The sequence below is a fragment of the Macaca fascicularis genome, chromosome 18, assembly GCF_037993035.2.
Source record: "Macaca fascicularis isolate 582-1 chromosome 18, T2T-MFA8v1.1".
Taxonomy (NCBI): Eukaryota; Metazoa; Chordata; class Mammalia; order Primates; family Cercopithecidae; genus Macaca; species Macaca fascicularis.
The window spans coordinates 16265653-16274107 of record NC_088392.1 but is presented as its reverse complement, the minus strand read 5'-3'; the positions used below and the strand labels follow the sequence as shown (position 1 = coordinate 16274107).

At 33.8% G+C, this 8455-nt stretch overlaps 1 pseudogene; it reads right to left on the bottom strand.

Annotated features, from left to right (window-relative positions):
* Positions 1 to 7418: 7418 nt before the first annotated feature.
* Positions 7419 to 7471, bottom strand: LOC123570100 (U7 small nuclear RNA; annotated as a pseudogene).
* Positions 7472 to 8455: the final 984 nt, after the last annotated feature.

The window sequence follows — 8455 nt, the reverse complement described above, 5'->3', positions numbered from 1 at the left end:
AGCCATACTGCACATGCCTTTAGAGCCGTCGGCACGCCATGTTAATGGCTATATAGTCTGCCAAGCATCCTCATGCTAGCAAAGATCTTAATATTCTTATGGCTGATGATTTAACGTGAGATAGAATAAAAAGGATCACAGGCTCTAACTTTAATTTCATTATTAAGACACCCTGATCTTCACCACTTTAGAGATTTTTTTTGTTCCTAGCATCACCAGCTTTGTCTTTTTAAATAAAAGCTTCTCCCATTTATGTTCTCTCTATGACTTCTCCTCTAACTCTCTTCTTTTAACCCCCTGGAAAAAAGTTCTCAATGAATCCATACTTCTTTTTCAACTTATACCAATATTTAAAGAAGCACGTTTCTTTTTAGCTCTTTAGACTAAAAATGGAAATATATTAGTTACTGGCCTATGGAGCGATACATTATTATTTAGGGAGTTTTGATGTGAGAAGGGTATGAAAACTCAACATTTCAAGTTTATCTTGTGAGCTAGATTCTATCATCTATTTCCTTGATTGCTGCTGTTTTATAGGCTAACTCGTCACTGTGGCCCCTTTGTAGTCTCAGATTTGTATTTTCTGTTTTCTTTTTTCTGGCTTTATGCCTGTTGCTTTGCTAGCTTGATTCTTGTTATAGGTTTTTACCAGAATCCATATCTTTGCTTTGAGATAAAGTTTTAGCTAAGAGTTTGGTGTGATCAAGAAAACCCTATTATCTCTGCATTAGTTCATTCATTTATTATGACAACTTCATTAATTGAACATGACGTGATAACTACTGTGGTAGAAACTAAAGGTCCAGTCCTGATGCTTGCTATAAAGAAACTCAATGGCGTAGAAAAAATATTAGAATACAATATGGGAAGTGATACGATTGAAGTGCGGGGTGTCTTGAGAATGCAGACAAGGCACAGTACAAGGGAAATACTAAATTTATCTAGGAGTGGAGTCAAGAGAGCAGTCAGAAAACTGTGCAAAAGAGGTGGCTTCTGATCTGAGTCATGAAAAATTAGCAGCAGTTCAATAGTGAAGTCCTTTCACCCTACTAACTCTTTACTTTCAACAAATATCTCCAATGTTACGACATCATTTTTTCTCCTTTATGTTTTTCTCCTGTTACCACCCTATTTCACTTTTTCTCATCAGGGCTCACCTTCTTGGAAAAGTCATTTAGATTTTCTCTATTTTCTTAAAAACCAGACACTCATCAATCATAGCTATCCAGATGCTGCTCCAGCCACTACACAAACACTATTTGTCAGTCTTCAGAGGTGACATCCTAATTGCCAAATTCAATAGCAGCTTTTCTCAATTATCTTATTTGACCCGTGTGTATTGTTTGGCACAGGTTACCACTTCCTTCCTGAAACTCAGCCATTCGTTCACTTTATGCTATCACTTTCTCCTGATTTTCCCCATTTCTGGATGCATATTTAAAATCTTCCTTAGGCAATTTCTCTTTCTCCTCATCCTTTGTAAACAGTGATAGAGAACATACAGCTCTGTGATTCTCTTTGATTAATACATTACATTATTTAATAATAGCTAAGTATAAGATTCCTGATCTATAGAACTGATGACTGGACTTGTGTTTCTCTGGTCTAGAGAGCCAGACTGCAGAGGCATTATTATTCTGACGCCAGTTGATCTGTGTGTAGTGTTTGTAAGGGGCCTACTTTATGTAAGATTCTAAGGGTAAGAAACGTGTATATAGCTCGTTAACAAATCATATGCCAATAACAACTTAGGATTATTTCCTTTTCTTCTCCTTCCATTAGTGTTCTTGAATGCCTTATTAGTTTTGAAAATATAATTTCAGTTTGATTTATATTTCTACTTGTTTGTATGAAATCCATTTGCTTTCTTGTTGTTTTCTATTTACAATGTATCTCAGAGCAACTGTGGGCTCAGTGCCTGTCCAGTCTTCAATCATGCATTTATTCACTCCTTTCATGTCATTAAGGATGAGGTTAAATGGGAATAGGATGATGATCCATCCTAAGAGCGCCTCATTAGACACTCCTCCCCAACTGTAGAGTGAGCTGTTTATCCAGTCCCTGTGACCAGCCTTCTCTCACCTCCGTTTCATCAATAGCTACTTTAACTAGGCTGTCATCATTGCTCGATTTCCCAAATTTCCTTTCTTCATTTTTCTCTTTAAAAAATGAGAGCTGTATCTAACCCATTATCAATGGCTCATTGATTTTTATGTTCCTCCTTATTTGTTACCAGGCTTGTATTTTCTCTGCCCTCTTTTCTTCTCTTTCAACATTTAAAAGCTCTACTCGGTGGTATTATTAATATGTCCCTGTGTTGCTCTTCACCAGTGTTCCTTACTGAAATTTCCTATCTTGGATTCTGTTTTCCATTTTTAACTGACTCTTGTTTGTTCGTATGTCTTATATAATAAGTTAAACTGCTGGAAGGTAAAATAAAAAAACAAAAGCATGTTGTACGTGCTTTTGAATTGAGCATTTCATAAATTATGTTTTTTGATCATCACAAACATCTTTCACACGATTTTCCCCAATATTGTTCAGCAATTGGAAACTCTTTTTTTTTAGAAATATTAGTGAACTGCTGTGATGTAGAAGAGATTGGAAAAACTGAGAAGAATCTGCAGCTGCAGGAAACACAGTTGAAGAACTTTGCCTTTGATTATCATCTTGCTGGTAGAACAGGTATAGTAGCTGTTGCTAATGATGTTCCTGGGTGCCGCAGAAAACATGCTCCAGAAATCAACTTCATTTGCCAAGTTTTAGGACTGACAAGAGAAAGTTGCTTTTTTATAGTTATTCATTAAAATTTTTATTTTATTTTAAGTGGAATCTTATGCAGCATTCATTCTATGTATTTAAATATTATCATTACAAATATATTTTACTTTTCATGTACTCAGGGATTTTTTAAAAGGGAATGCCTATACATTAAATAAAACAGTAATTACAGAAAATTCCATGGACAGATTTGTAGAAATATCTGAATTATCCAATATATGAGTTACACGTCTCTTAACTTTCTGGAGGAAAAAACATACAATTAAGCATTTCTTATAATATAGAGATATAAAGAGAGGAATTAAATCTTATAGCTCTATAAAGATAACGTTCAGACGTTTTACCTTTCTATTATTAACAACGTTGTTATATTTTATTTGTACCTACTAAATCAGTGACACCTTTTCTATTCCTGTTCTTGCCTATATTCCTGAATAGTACATAGGCTTTCTGTATCATATTTTATAAATCTTATATGCTTTTACTTTATTAAAAAATTTAAAATAATTTCGCAGTACTGTTAATAATTGACATTTTTTCCTTTGAGTATTCTCTTTCTCAATATTTTTTGCTTCCATTTATTTTGTTACTTTTCAAAGTTCCTAAAAGGAAATGTGAGTGTACCTGTGGAAATTTGGGAAATTAAGTTATTCAGTCTTAATACAATAACCCACACACGCTTAATTTTTGTGACCTCCAATTTTGACTTTTTTTTTTTCATTTTGAGAATAGATATTTTCTGGAGGTACCTTTCAACTTTGTCCTTCTGTACCTGGCTTATCTAACTTAACATGCCTTCCAGGCTTATTCATGTTGTAACAATAGAAATATTTCCTTTTTATGATTACATAGCATTTTATTGTACGTGTCTGTCATGTTTTCTTTATCCCTCTGTGGACATTTAGATTGCTTTCATATCTTGGTTATTGTGAATAATGCTGCAATGAACATGAATGTGCAGATATCTCTTTAAGATACTGATTTCATTTCCTTTAGATATATGCCCTGTAGTGGGATTGCTAGATCATATGGTAGTTCTATTTTTAATTTTTGATGGAACCTCCATACTGTTTCCTTAACGGCTGCACTAATTTACATTAACAACAACACTTTTATCTCCATGCTTGCCAACGTTTATCTTTTGTCTTTTTTGATAGAAGTGACTTTAACAGGTGTAAGATAATCTATTGTGGATTTTTTAAAATAGTTTTTTAAAATAGTTTTATATATTTGGGGGATACATGTGATATTGATACATGCATATAATATAATGATTAAACCAGGGCAATTGGGAGATTCGCCTTTTATATGTAGGGAACATTCCAATTCCTCTCTTCCAGAAATTTTGCACTATACAACAAATTATTGTTAAAGTTACCCTACTGTACTATTAAACCTTAGGTTTTATTTCCTCTGTCTAACTGTATTTGTGTATGCACTAGCTAGCCTTTCGTCTATCCCTGGCCACTACACTTCCCAGCCTCTGGAACTACCCTCTAATTCCATGGGATCCACCTTTTTAGTGCTCACTTATGATTGAGAACAGACGGTATTTATCTTTCTGTGCCTGGCTTATTTCATTTAACATGACTTCCAGTCCCATCCATATTGCTGCAAATGGCAGGATTTCAATTTTTTTTATGGCTGCAGATATCTACCACATTTTCTTTATCTGTTCACCCACTGATGGATACTTAGGTAGATACTGTATCTTGGCTGTTGTGAATATAGCTGGAATAAACAGAAATACAGATATCTCTGTGATATACTGATTTCCTTTCTTTTGGAGAGAGATATATATATATATATAGAGAGAGAGCGCGCAGTGAAATTGCTGAATCATGAAATAGTTTTATTTTTAGTGTTTTGAGTACCATCTGTACTGTTTTCCTTGGTGGCTGTACTAATTTACATTGCCATGAACAGTTTATGAGTGCTCCCCTTTCTCTACACCCTTGTCAGCATGTTTATTTCAGTCTTTTAGGTAAAAGCCATTTTAACTGGGGTGAAAGGATAACTCATTGTAGTTTTGATTTACATTTTCCTGGTGATTAGCAATGCTGAGGTTTTTTTTTTTTTTTTTTCATTAAAAAAGCCATTTATATGCCTTCTTTTGAGAAATGTCTATTCGGATATTATGTTCATTTTTATTTTTAACTTTCATTTTAATTTCAAGGGTAGAAGTGCAGGATGTGCAGATTTATTACATAGGTAAACGTGTGTCGTGGGGGTTTGTTGTACAGATTATTTCATCACCCAGGTATTTTGTTCATCTTTAAATTCAATTATTTGTGGGTGTTTTCTTCTTTTTGCTATTGAGTCCTTTGAGTACTTTATGTATTCTGATTATTCAACCCTTTTGGGATGGATCATTTAAAAAAGTTTTTCCCTATTCCATTGGTTGTCACTTTACTTTGTTAATAATTTCCTCAGCTGTCTAGAAGCTTTTTAGCTTGATTTAATCCCATGTGTCTGATTTTGCTTTGGTTGTCTGTGTTTTTCAGTCAAACCCAAATAATCTTTGCCAGACCAATGACCTGAGTGTCTTCTTGATATTTTCTTTTAGTAGTTTCATTGTTTCACATCACACATTAGAGTCTTTAGTTCATCATAATTTGATTTTTGTAAATGATTATCCAATATTCTCAGCACCTTTTATTTAAAAAACTGTCCTTTCCCCAGTATATATTCTAGGCACTATTCTCAAAAATGAATTGGCTGTAAATGTGTGAGTTTCTATTTAGGTTCTCTATTCTGCTCCACGAATCCATGTGTCTGTTCTTATGCCATTAATATGCTATTTGGATTACTATAACTTTTCAGCATATTTTGAAGTCAAGTAGTGTGATGTCTCCAGCTTTCTTCTTTTTGCTCAAGATTGCTTTGGCTATTTGGAGTATTTTTGGTTCTATATGAAGTCTAGGATTGTTTGTTCTATTTCTGTGAAGAATATCATTGGCATTTTGATAGAGATTGCATTGAATCTGTAGATAACTTGAGTAGTTTAAGCATTTCAACAATATTAATTCTTCCAATCATGAGCTGGAATATATTTCCATTTGTTTATGTTCTCTTCAATTTCTTTCTTTACTGGTTTATAGTTTTCCTTGTAAAGAAGTATAGATTTTTTACTTCTTTGGTTAAATTTACTCATAGGCATCATTTTTGCAGCTATTGTATTGTGATTGCTTTCCTAATTTCTTTTCTAGATTGTTCACTGTTGGTGTATATAAAGTGCTACTGAATTTTATATGCTCATTTTGCAGCCTGTAACTTTGCTGAAGTTGTCTTTAAGTTATAATAGCATTTTAGTGAAGTCTTTAGGTTTTTCTAAATGTATCATGTCATATGTGAAAAAAAATAACGATTTATTTTCCAATTTGGATGCCCTTTATTTCTGTTGCCTAAATGCTCTGATTAGAACTTCTAGTACTGTGCTGAATAAAAGTGATAAAAATGAAGATGATTTTCTTGTTATGGATCTGAGAGGAAAGGCTTTAATTTTTCACTGTTTAGCATGATTGATGTTGGCAGTGTGCTTGTCATATATGGTGTTTATTGTTTTGAGGTATGTTTCTTCCTCATTTTGTTGAGAATTTTTATCACAAAGGAATGTTGAATTTTGTCAAATACTTTTTCAGCACCTACTGAGATGATTATATGATTTTTGTCCTTCATTCTGTTAATGTGATATACCACATTTATTGATTTTCCTATGTTGAAATATCCTTGCATGCCTGGGATGAATCCCACTTGATCATGATAAATGATCTTTTTATCGTGTTTTTGTATTCAGTTTGTTACTATTTTGTTAAAGATATTTACATCTATGCTCATCAGGGATATTAGCCTGTAGTTTTCTCTTTTTGTTGTGTCCTTGCGTATTGTTGGCATCAGGGTAATTCTGGCCTCGTAGGATGAGTTTGGAAGAATTTCTTCCTTTTCAAATTTTGTAACAGTTTGAGTAGAATTGTATTAGTTATTCTTTCAATGCTTGACAGAATTTAGCAGTGAAGCCATCTGGTTTTACTTTGATGGGTATTACTGCTTTGATCTCATTACTTATTATTAGTCTGTTCGGGTTTTCTATTTTCTTCATAGTTCAATCTTGGCAGGTTCTTTGTGTCTACTAATTTATCCCATGCTAGGTTTTTCCATTTTGGGGTGTATATTTGTTCATAATAGTTTATAATTTTTTTTGCATTTCTGTTGTATCAGTTGTCGTATCTTTTTTTTTTGTTGTTTCTTATTAAATTTATTTGGATCTTTTTTCTTGGTTATTGTAGGTAAGTTTACCAATATTGTTTATCTTTTCAGAAAAAATCTTTTGTTTCATTGATCTTCTGTATTTTTCTTATTCCCCACTTTATTTCTTATCTGAAATTGTTATTTCTTTCTTTTTACTAATTCTGGGGTGGATTTGTTCTTCTTGCTTTGCTGATTCTCTCAGGTGCATCACAACGTTTTTTATTCAAAATCTTTCTACTTTGTTGATGTAGTTGTTTATAGCTGTAAACCTTCCTCTTACTACTGATTTTACCATATGCCATATATTTTGGTACATTGTATTTCCATTTTCATTTGTTTTAAAGTATTTTTATTTTCAAAATTATTTATTCATTTATTTTTATATTGGAGGGTTTCTCACCAGAAAATTTGCTAGACAGATTCTAAAAGAGCTGTAACACTTAATAATATATTTTTACATTTCCACCTTAATTTCTTCATTGACCCATTAATTGTTCAGGAACTTGTTGTTTAATTTCCATGTGTCTATATAGTTTCAAGTTCTTCTTATTTTTATTATCTAGTTTTATAGCATTGCAATAATAAAAGATACTTGATATGATTTTGACCCTTTTGAATTTGTTGAAACTTATTTTGTGACCTAACCAATAGTCTCTCCTTGAAAATGCTCCATGTATTGGTGGAAAAAAAAATGTGTATTCTGGCCGGGCGCGGTGGCTCAAGCCTGTAATCCTAGCACTTTGGGAGGCTGAGACGGGCAGATCACGAGGTCAGGAGATCGAGACCATCCTGGCTAACACAGTGAAACCCTGTCTCTACTAAAAAATACAAAAAAACTAGCCGGGCGAGGTGGTGTGCGCCTGTAGTCCCAGCTACTCGGGAGGCTGAGGCAGGAGAATGGCGGGAACCCGGGAGGCGGAGCTTGCAGTGAGCTGAGATCTGGCCACTGCACTCCAGCCTGGGCGACAGAGCGAGACTCCGTCTCAACAAAAAAAAAAAAAAAAAAAAAAAATGTGTATTCTGTAGCAGTTGGATAAATTGTCTGTAAATGTCAATTAGGCCCATTTGGTATAGACTGTAGTTCATTTCCAATGCTTCCTTGTTGACTTTTGTCTGGATGATCTGTCCGTTACTGGAAGTGGGTGGTGACATTTTCTACTATTATTGTATTGCAATGTATTTCTCCCTTTAGATATATTAAAATTTCCTTTATATATTTGGGTCCTCCAGTGATGGGAACATCTATATGTACAGTTTTTATACCCTCTTGCTGAACTGACTCTTTTGTCATTATATAGTGACTTTTCTCTTTCTTACAGGATGCTGCCTGTTGGGTGGAGACCTGTCCAAAGCTGTTGGCCAGAACATCTACAGGTAACTTTGTTTCTTCACAACCTGATGTGCAGGGTACAAACACAAGAATCTT